Raw genomic sequence first — 9,234 nt, 5'->3', positions numbered from 1 at the left:
GTCCTGGTTTCACTTTCAGAGGCCCTCTGTTCTTCTGATGCTTGGGTCACGTACCTCAGTGCTCTTCTTCAATTTTAGCATGGATTTTGCCTTCTGTTTGACCTGCCAGCAGGTGTTTCCATCCTTTAGTAGTAGCTAGGACACTCTTCTTCTCAGGCTCACACACAAGCCCCAGTTCCCACACGTTTCTCACCGGCGGACCGAGCAGCCACCTTAATTTTCTTATTCCAGAAGAGCATGGCTCAAAGTCTATGGGATATGGAAGTAACTTGGAGATCAGTGGAAGTCATATATTATCTCTACTTGTTTTCTGTTTTACTTAGTATTCATAGATGATTTGCATCTACCTAATAAGCATGAAGAAGTTCTACTGGGGGAAAAAAGGAGATCAAAGCATGCAGCTGATGTAAAAGTCTGGAAATAAATAATGAGAAACAGGGCTCATGTGTTTATGGTGTATAAAAGTGGCATGTGAAAATGGGATTTATAAATCCCATTAGCTCTTGAGAAGTAGACCTTCTGGGGTTGCACTTCCCATTGCAAAATTCGTTTTTATGTATACATATCACAAAAAGATATTTTCAAGTGCCTCGAGTGAGAAAGCAGCCTTAGGTTCAAAAGCTGCAGACCACTTGTGGTTTTTCAGAAGTCTAAATTATCTATTGAGTGTCTAATGAAGATTTGGAATAACAAACTCTGACAAACAATTTGATCTATGTAATATTTGGAAACTCTTTCACAAACACCCTTTCCACTGATGTTAAAAAAAAAATGTCATAACACACTGGGGTATCATTTTCAGTTTGCCATAAATCTGGATCTATACATGTGTTGGGATTTCTTTTTTTTTTTCCTTTAATTGATACTCTCGAAATTAAAAGGAAAAAGGTGGGCCTTGACTGAACCAGCAGCTGGTGAAAGGCAGAGGAGATCAGCACTTTGCAGAGGTGTGATGTTATCTGCTGTAATTACTGACAAACAGAAGGGGGAGGGATGGACTGCCCCTGGTTCGGTGATGGGACTTCCTGCATTTGGGTGTCTGCCCAAATCAAGGGAAGGACGGAGATAAGCAGCTCCTTTGTGTGCAGAAAGGATCTGCATTGTCACGGGGAATTTCAGGTCACATTCCATAGGGCTGCCCCTGCCTACTGCAAAACACCTGTCAAACCTCTAAATTATTTTTCCAAACAAGGTGCTGCCACTGGCTCAGGATTAGTCTGTGTCTGCTAGACAGAACTATCTCAAAAAAAACCATGTTTCTACTTTAAAAATTAATTTCTGCAGCTTCCTATGTGCAAAGCATGATCACTCTACAGTTTCGTGGAGGAGGAGAATGTGGTACTGGAAAAAAACAAGAAGAGCTCAGGGATACCGCTCAAAAGGCAAATGTGTTACAGGAAACTGAGTGAGGGAGGATTATGTCACAAAACCCCCCCTGTTAATAAGTATTTTATGATATAAAATAATATAAGAATATTTTATTCTTATAAATAAGAATATTCTTATAAGAATATTTTATTCTTATAATACAAGAATAAAATAATTTTTTGACATTTAAACATTGTAATTGTTTTAGAGTGGTTATGCCTACAAGTACTTATTTAACATATTGATATCCCTATTAACACACATATATTACGTATGTGTATAAATATATATGTCATTGTTATTTTTTAGTTTCTATTTTTACTATACTTATTTAGAATCTAAAGACGTTTGCATAATAGAAGCATGAACAGAGTATATAGTCAAGATATTGATCTGACTGGTACTGTTATGGCCTGTATCATATTCTGTAAATAATATTTAATTTTTAATAAACAAGAACAGTCCATGATCAATGAATATTAAAGACAAAGAGAGGGACTGAAATCTGAGTAATTAATGAATTTGTATTTTTTTTCTCCTGAGGGAAGGGGAATCACACAGTACACTGCTCTGATGTGCATTATAGCACTCTTCAAATACCTGTTTGTGACCTTAAAGAAACTACCTGGACCTGGACCAAAGGATACATAAGCAGAGAAATATCATATGAGCAGAAAGGATATGCTCTTTCTGTACAGGTTAATAATACCACCACTGCAGGAATAAAACAACCTGCTCTAGAGCTAATACTCTTTTGTACTATGCTTTGCTCAAAAGAGTTTAGGAAAAAAATTAAAATGGCAGGAAAAAAAAGATATAAAATTTAATCTATTTGCTTATTGCAGTTGAAGGTTAAGAAGTAACTTGATCATGGTCCACAGGTGTGTGAAAAAGGAAGGGATTTGAATACTTAGGGAGAAAAGCTTACACCAAAAAAAGAGAAATCTTCAGTGGTTTAGTGATAAACTATCTCGTCTCTATTTCCTGACAAACTGGAAGTCAGAGAACTTTTGCAACTTAGCCTGTAATCTGCTAATATAGATGTGAAGCAATTCTGAAATCCTCTTCTTATCTCATGATTGTTCAAAGAAATATTAAGTTGTTAAACTAATGGCCTCAGGTATAACATAAACAGGAGCATCCAAGTATAAAAATCATTTATCTCTCCACCTTAAAGCAGAGTGCCCAAAGACTGTCCTTTAATTCTTGGTCTTGTTCCACCATAAATCAGATTCATTTCTGGACCAAGCTAAGCCGTCATTCTTCTGGCTGAAGTGTTTCCCTATACTTCCAAAACCTGCATTTCAGGGATTCATGAGAAGCATTGGAAGCCAGGAGAAATCTTAGTACAGAAAGGCACAAAAAAATTTGTAAGCTTCATCAAGTAGCATTTTCAGAAATCTGTTTGGGTCATAAAGAGCTCTTGTTTACTGTCTCTTTTGGAGCTGTGTACTCAAACAAACAACATACAGATGAAAATCTGGGTTTATTTATTCTCCTGCAGGCTGGTGGCTGAGAAGTCCCCAGAGACATGCTAGTAGATTCTGTAACAACTGGATAAAGAAGAAATGTGTGTTCCCTAACTGGTGGCTCATTTGTATGGAAATGGGATTACTTATATACATTTAACTCTTCCTGGCATCAGCATCTTTTCCATGATCAAGCCATCACTGTCTTTTCTCTCTTCTTGGTACAAGAGGTCAAGAAGCTTTAAAACCCATAGCTGTAAATATAGCTCTACAAAATTGTTCCCCAAATGTACTAGTATAGATCCTAAACATAACATGTTAGGATTAGATGATGTTAACATCACCTTAGTCAGATGGATGGGAAATAAATCCAAGCAACTCAAAAACTTACTCCAGGTTGTTTTCATTAAATGTAAATTGCACATCTCTGATGGGCAAGGTCTAGCCAAAAGGTTTTTTCTATTATATACAAACTACAGCCTCAATGAATCTATACTTTAAGCTGTTTTATGCCCAAAGTTATCCTCTACGCAGGTCTGCAGCAGTCAGTTTGTGATTATTTGTGGCCAGGATGATTTCTCTACATATTTTCTGAAAGTACAGATTGTCAGCCTAGTCTCTTGTGGAAGTGCTACCTATGTATGACACATTTTCAGTCAGATACATATGATCTGAGGCTAATTAAACACCTGCTATCTGTACTTCTGTTAAAAGTGACTCCCTGATGTTTCTTGCTGCCTTTCACTTGCAATCATATGAACTCATAAGGAATTGGCTTTTTCTCTCTCTTTGATATCATACAATTTTTATTCGAATCTTGCTGAATGATTATCTGCAGAACTGACTTGATTGCTCTGAAAATTGCACCTAACTTATGAAAGCTGCAATTGATTTTAAAATGGTGACTATTCTCACTCACTGTGATCTCTGATCAGGCTTGAATACACTGAATCTTGTCTAAATTTGCTGGGCATCCCTGTAAAAGTGTTTCACCAGTGGGAAGCTACAGTTATAATTTGCAAAATTTAATGGGCCTATGACCTCCCATGATATCACTTGGATCTCCTATGGAAACTAATGGGAATTGCTTTGAGAGAATAAGAGGCTTCCTAAGTCCTCTGCAAAGACTTTCATGCAGCTTGTGAAGATGGCTCTGAGTTGTATTAACACCCACTGTGCATACATAAATACTGTTGAGATAGAGTGTTTCTGCACAAATTGACTCTAATCTCCACCAGAGGCAGTCATTGCCTGCCATATTTCAGATCTTCAGCCTCCTTTGTCCTACTCTTGCCTCTAGCATCACCTGTGAGAGAGCAAAATGTATTAATCTAAGCCTAGCTGAATCTTGACTCTTGAAGAATCTTGAAGAGTTTTGCGGATGAGCTCAAGCCAACACAAACCAGTTCAACATAACCGTGTGACGCCTTGTAGAGAAACCTAACCAGCAGAGTGAAGTCTGCCTGCCAGGAAGCCCTGTGAAATCTTCTTATTTTGTTATCTTGTGCTTCAGGACCCTGAACTGGGGGTGAGGGAGCAATTAAAAACCCAGTGACTGGCCTCACTAGTCAGCACAGACTTGACCAAAACCTCCTGGCAAGCCTAGCTTCCCTATCAGGGAGTGGCAAAATGACACCTCAGTGCTTTAGCTTTGTCTCAGGCCAAGGGTTTCTCTGGTAAATGTTATGCTGCAGTTGTTGCCTGAGCTGAAAACACAGTGAGTGCTGTTCTGCTGTGGCTGGCATCTCTACTCCAGTGAGTTACAGTGATATTTCACAGTGCAAACATGCAGTGTTATGTTGGTTGTTGCCTTCTTGCTGGTTGTACGTTTTCTGGGGTGTTCTGGGTATTTTTTTGGCCAGCACCTCCACATAAGTCAGAATAGCTTTTCTCACACTCCTTTCAGAGCTTGCCATGGCTTTGTGGCAGTAGCCATCCATGTGAATACTCTCTTTGCAGTGACTCTGATCCTTTGCTTGCCAGCCCTAAGCAGCTACAAACTGTTGGCTATGGGCATTCTGTATTTGGCATAATCGAATCCTGGGTGTGCTTTTAATGGAATGGCTGTATCTGGAAAATTCTCTCTCCTTTATTGATAATTAGAGTTGCAGTGTCCAGTCTTGTGCATAAATTTGCTGCAGTAGGGCAAAACATTATAATGTTACCTTCTCTTGCAATGTAGATCCCCCTCCAGAAATGTGGGGTAGTCCAGACAGGTTGATGATACCTGGACATTCAGAGAAGTAAAACTATTGCTGCAGTGAGGACTTTGGTTATACTGCAGATCTTTTCTCTTAAGGTTATCAAACATACAGTGAATGGACAGCTAAGGTACTGCATGGACTTGAAATTAAAATAAAAACAACTTATATAATTCATTATTACCAGGAACACGAATTGTTAGCAACTCAAAGGAACTGGTTGCCCGGTGAATTTGCACCTTCCAAAACAAAAAAATATTGACAAACATCTGTAAATATTTCTGTTACTATTATACATAAAATATTCTTCAAGAATAATGTAGCTATAGGAGAAACAACATTTTTTTTAAAGTGTTTATTGAATTAAAGTGTTTGTATTTGAAGCTGACTTTAAAATTGTAATATAATTTCTAGCCGTTGTGAACAGACTGAAGGGAAACCAATGCTGTATCTCAGATTTCTGCTCTTCCCATGAATGAATATTACTGATAAGTATTTCACAAGTGGTAGACTGCAATGTGTGTGGGGTTTAGACTCTGTGCCTTTGCTAGAGCATTCTTCAGCAGCATAGACTTTGGACAGTTAACTCAGTTTCATCAGCAGTAAACTAGTTCAGTGAGTCTTGCCTGAAACTGTACAGTGATTTGAAAAAGAGAACTATTGTGCTACAACAAAAATATTCCATAAATCTATTCATTATTACAAAAATAATGTTTTCAGTATCATGGACTAAAAATTTTTGTATTTAAAGTTCATTTTTTTGTTTAAATGAACACTGTTTTCTGAATTAAAGCAGAATGAAAATGCTCACATAAGATACTTAGATCCAAAGAGATAAGTAAAGAACTGTAAACTCCATTTGCTTAACCAAATTTTTCGACAGCTTTCATATTTTCCTCTCTTTGATTGTCTTTAAAGTAAGATCATTGCCTCCCATTGTCTTAAAAGACCTGTTGGTCTTGGAAATGTGAAGGATTGCATTCAGATAGCTGGAGAATGTGCAGTCTCAAAAAGACTTAGGAGAGAGCAGTACTAGAAGTAGAGGCATAATCTTTCTTTGGTATTCAGGTTAAAGCTGGCCAAAAAACTTCAAATGCAGTTTATTTTTATCCAGATGCCAGTTTGACTTACAGTTTATACAAACATACCTTACCCACTGAAGACAGGGGAGATTGGCACAGAGCTTTATATGGATCAGGGGATCATGGAATAAAAGTTCGTGTCTGACATGAGCTTGCCAGGTAAGCACTAAAGATTTTCTAGCCTGAAAATCTGTATGCAATTTGTTGTTGCACAGTCTTTCTATTTCCAGCCAAAGTACCATTTAAATGAAGGCTACGTTAAGGCATCCATAGGCAACACAATATTGCAATTTCATGGTCTGTCACAGTGGCAAGGCTTCCTATATGATGGTGTTTGGTTTGCAAAAGTAATACTATCTGAGTGCATTTTTTGTTTAGCAGTACAGAGGCTACTGATGCTGCAAAACCATCTTCAGGGTGGTTTTCTTTCTACTGCTGGTTCCAGGCTAGATTAGAATTTGGAGTGTTTTGGGGCAAAGCAAAAGGATTAGCAACTGTAGCAGCTCCTCTATCCTGCACACACCAGTGCCTCCAAAGTGGAAATTCATATTTCTGTGGCATTAGAGAGCTCTAAACCATTAAGCTCTATGATTTTCATGTTCACAGTATTAGCCTGATGAAACATGTGGGAGGGTAATCCTGAATACAGAGGACCTCTGCTCCCTGTTACCTGCTGTAAACTGTTCCAGTGGGAAGGAGCAGCTGGGTCACAAGGACTAGCCTGGGTTTTTGAGAGCAGGCATCGCTGTGTGTGCAAACACTCAGTGCTTGGACAAATCCAATCCTGGATCTCATCAAATGCAGCTTATTAGTGCAAACTGTTACAGTAGGTGACTTGTAGCACTTGACAGTCATCTGAGGCTGAGGTAGTGACAGGAAAACTGTATCCTCTGCAGCATTAATCTGCTTGAGCCATGAGCTCATCCTTTCTGACTCATCTGTTGAGTACTTTCCAGTTCCTACAACAGGCACAGGAGTTGGTTTAGCAACTTGCACAGCCTTGGCTCACTCTGCAAGCAGGTTCATCCCATGATCTGAAGGAGGAAAGTCCTGTGCAGAGCACTGCCTATGAACACCCACAAGAGAGCATGCAGTAAGCACACCATGGTAAAGCTGCAAGAGGAATAGTAGCTTTCTCCCTTCTTGATTTCCAAACATTTTTCTTTCCAACCCCCTCTTATACTCTGGTGTATAATAATTTAAGTGCAACATCTCCCCTCACCATACTGAACAGCCACTGCTACACAAGTAACCCAAAAGTTAATTAAATTGTGCTTAATTAAAAGTAAAACATCACTGGCAAGGATATGCCAGTCGTCTGCTTCATCTGTCCTATTTCTTGCTTGGAAGACTGTAGTGTCTCCAAATTCCTGCTCCAGAGTACCATGAAGAAAGGCAATAAAATTCATCCAGGTATCACATTCTGTGCCATAGGCAGATGATTACCATTATACTTTCAAATATCTTTCTGTCTTTATACAGAACACATTCAACTCAAATTAAGCATTATTTTTATGTGATGAAAATAAGTGAAAACATGGTGAAAATATGGGCTTATACTGGCATGAAATAACTGAATGAGTCACACAAGACTCCTTTTGATAATACAACTTTTTAAATTCTTTACTTCACTCCATCACAGCTCTTAAACTTCATCCTCCCTCAGATAATGCTATTTGAGTAAAGGGCTGTTTTCATGAAAGATCTTGTGACAAGGAAGACTTGTATTAAAATGACACCACTGACAGAAAGCCAGCAAAGTCCTTTCTTCTGCATGGGATGTTTGCAGTTCAAAACCTTTGAGCTGCTTATATACTTTGGAACTGGTTTGTTTCACGGCTTAAAAATCATGAAAGTTTTGCTTTCTAATACCTTAAAATAGACAGAATATTAAACAGAATAATAGAATATTTAGTTTAATTATCCCTCAGAGGCTGATAAGTATTCAGTTAGACTCAAAGCCACATCCCAACAAATTTTAGGGGAAGGGGAGCTGGCATGTTCACTATTCAGAGAGAAGCTGGGATACCTTCCAAGGAATTTGCATGACCCAACACTTAACTGGGATAGTCTTGAGGGAAAAAACCCTATAACTTTCCACAAAGTTGCAAATGGAGCTGTAGAAGTGCTGAAAAGCAGAACTCTCCTGGCAGAAGTAACCAGGATTCAGTCTTGGCAGAAGGAGGGACACTGAATAGAAAGATGCTTACTGCACAGATCAATTCTGATTCATCCCATAGAAATGTGGAGAGACATTTTAACAGGTATTATTAGGATTTGTCTTGGTTTGCAGACCTAACCACAGTCCATCCACTAGGAGTGCACTGGTTTTATTTCAGGCAGTAAGGAGACCTTGACAGGCAAGATAGAGACCATGCATATGGAAAATAAATACTTTCATGAATCCTGGTATGAGCAAATAAGAGTCAAATGAAAAGAAACTATTTTCTCAGAAATAAATCTTATCTCTGTCTATTTCCCAGGATTTCTATGCATATCAGTGTGAAAACCATATTAATGAATGGTCATTGAGAACCCATCCATCCATTTTATTATTGTAAGTGAACTATAAGTATAGTGATGTTTCTTACATACAAAAAAACCACACCTTCTGCAGTGCCTTTTTTTTTAGGAGATGAGAAATTTTCACATGTATTTCAGTCCAGAAAAAATGCTGAGATAAAATAGAATTCTTTAGCTTATTTTATGGAGTCCAACACAAAGAAAATCTAAAGTCTTAGGACATAGCAAACTGTGTGAAAAAACAAATGGACACTGTAGGCTTCAGCCTTCATACCAGTTTTCAACTGGCTTCAGTTCTCATGGGTTTTTAGTTGTTATCTAACTGGGTTCAAATAGCAAAAAGGTGCATTGAAATAGATTAAAATCTTGCACATTGCCAGTTTAGGAACAAGTAGCATACAGGGGTTTTGGCATATTTGGAAGTAATAAGCAAAATTATGACAGAAATTATAGTTTCTGTGAGGTGATGTAAATGTGATTGTCAGTTTCTGAGCATTATCTTGAAAACTCAGAGGAGAAAAATACCTAAAGCAAGGACAAATAGTTACAAATTCTCTTAAAGTTATTCCCAAGACTTTAGGGCTGCAAAAT

This window comes from Motacilla alba, chromosome 3 (assembly GCF_015832195.1).
Source record: "Motacilla alba alba isolate MOTALB_02 chromosome 3, Motacilla_alba_V1.0_pri, whole genome shotgun sequence".
Lineage (NCBI taxonomy): Eukaryota > Metazoa > Chordata > Aves > Passeriformes > Motacillidae > Motacilla > Motacilla alba.
This window is presented reverse-complemented; position numbering follows the sequence as displayed.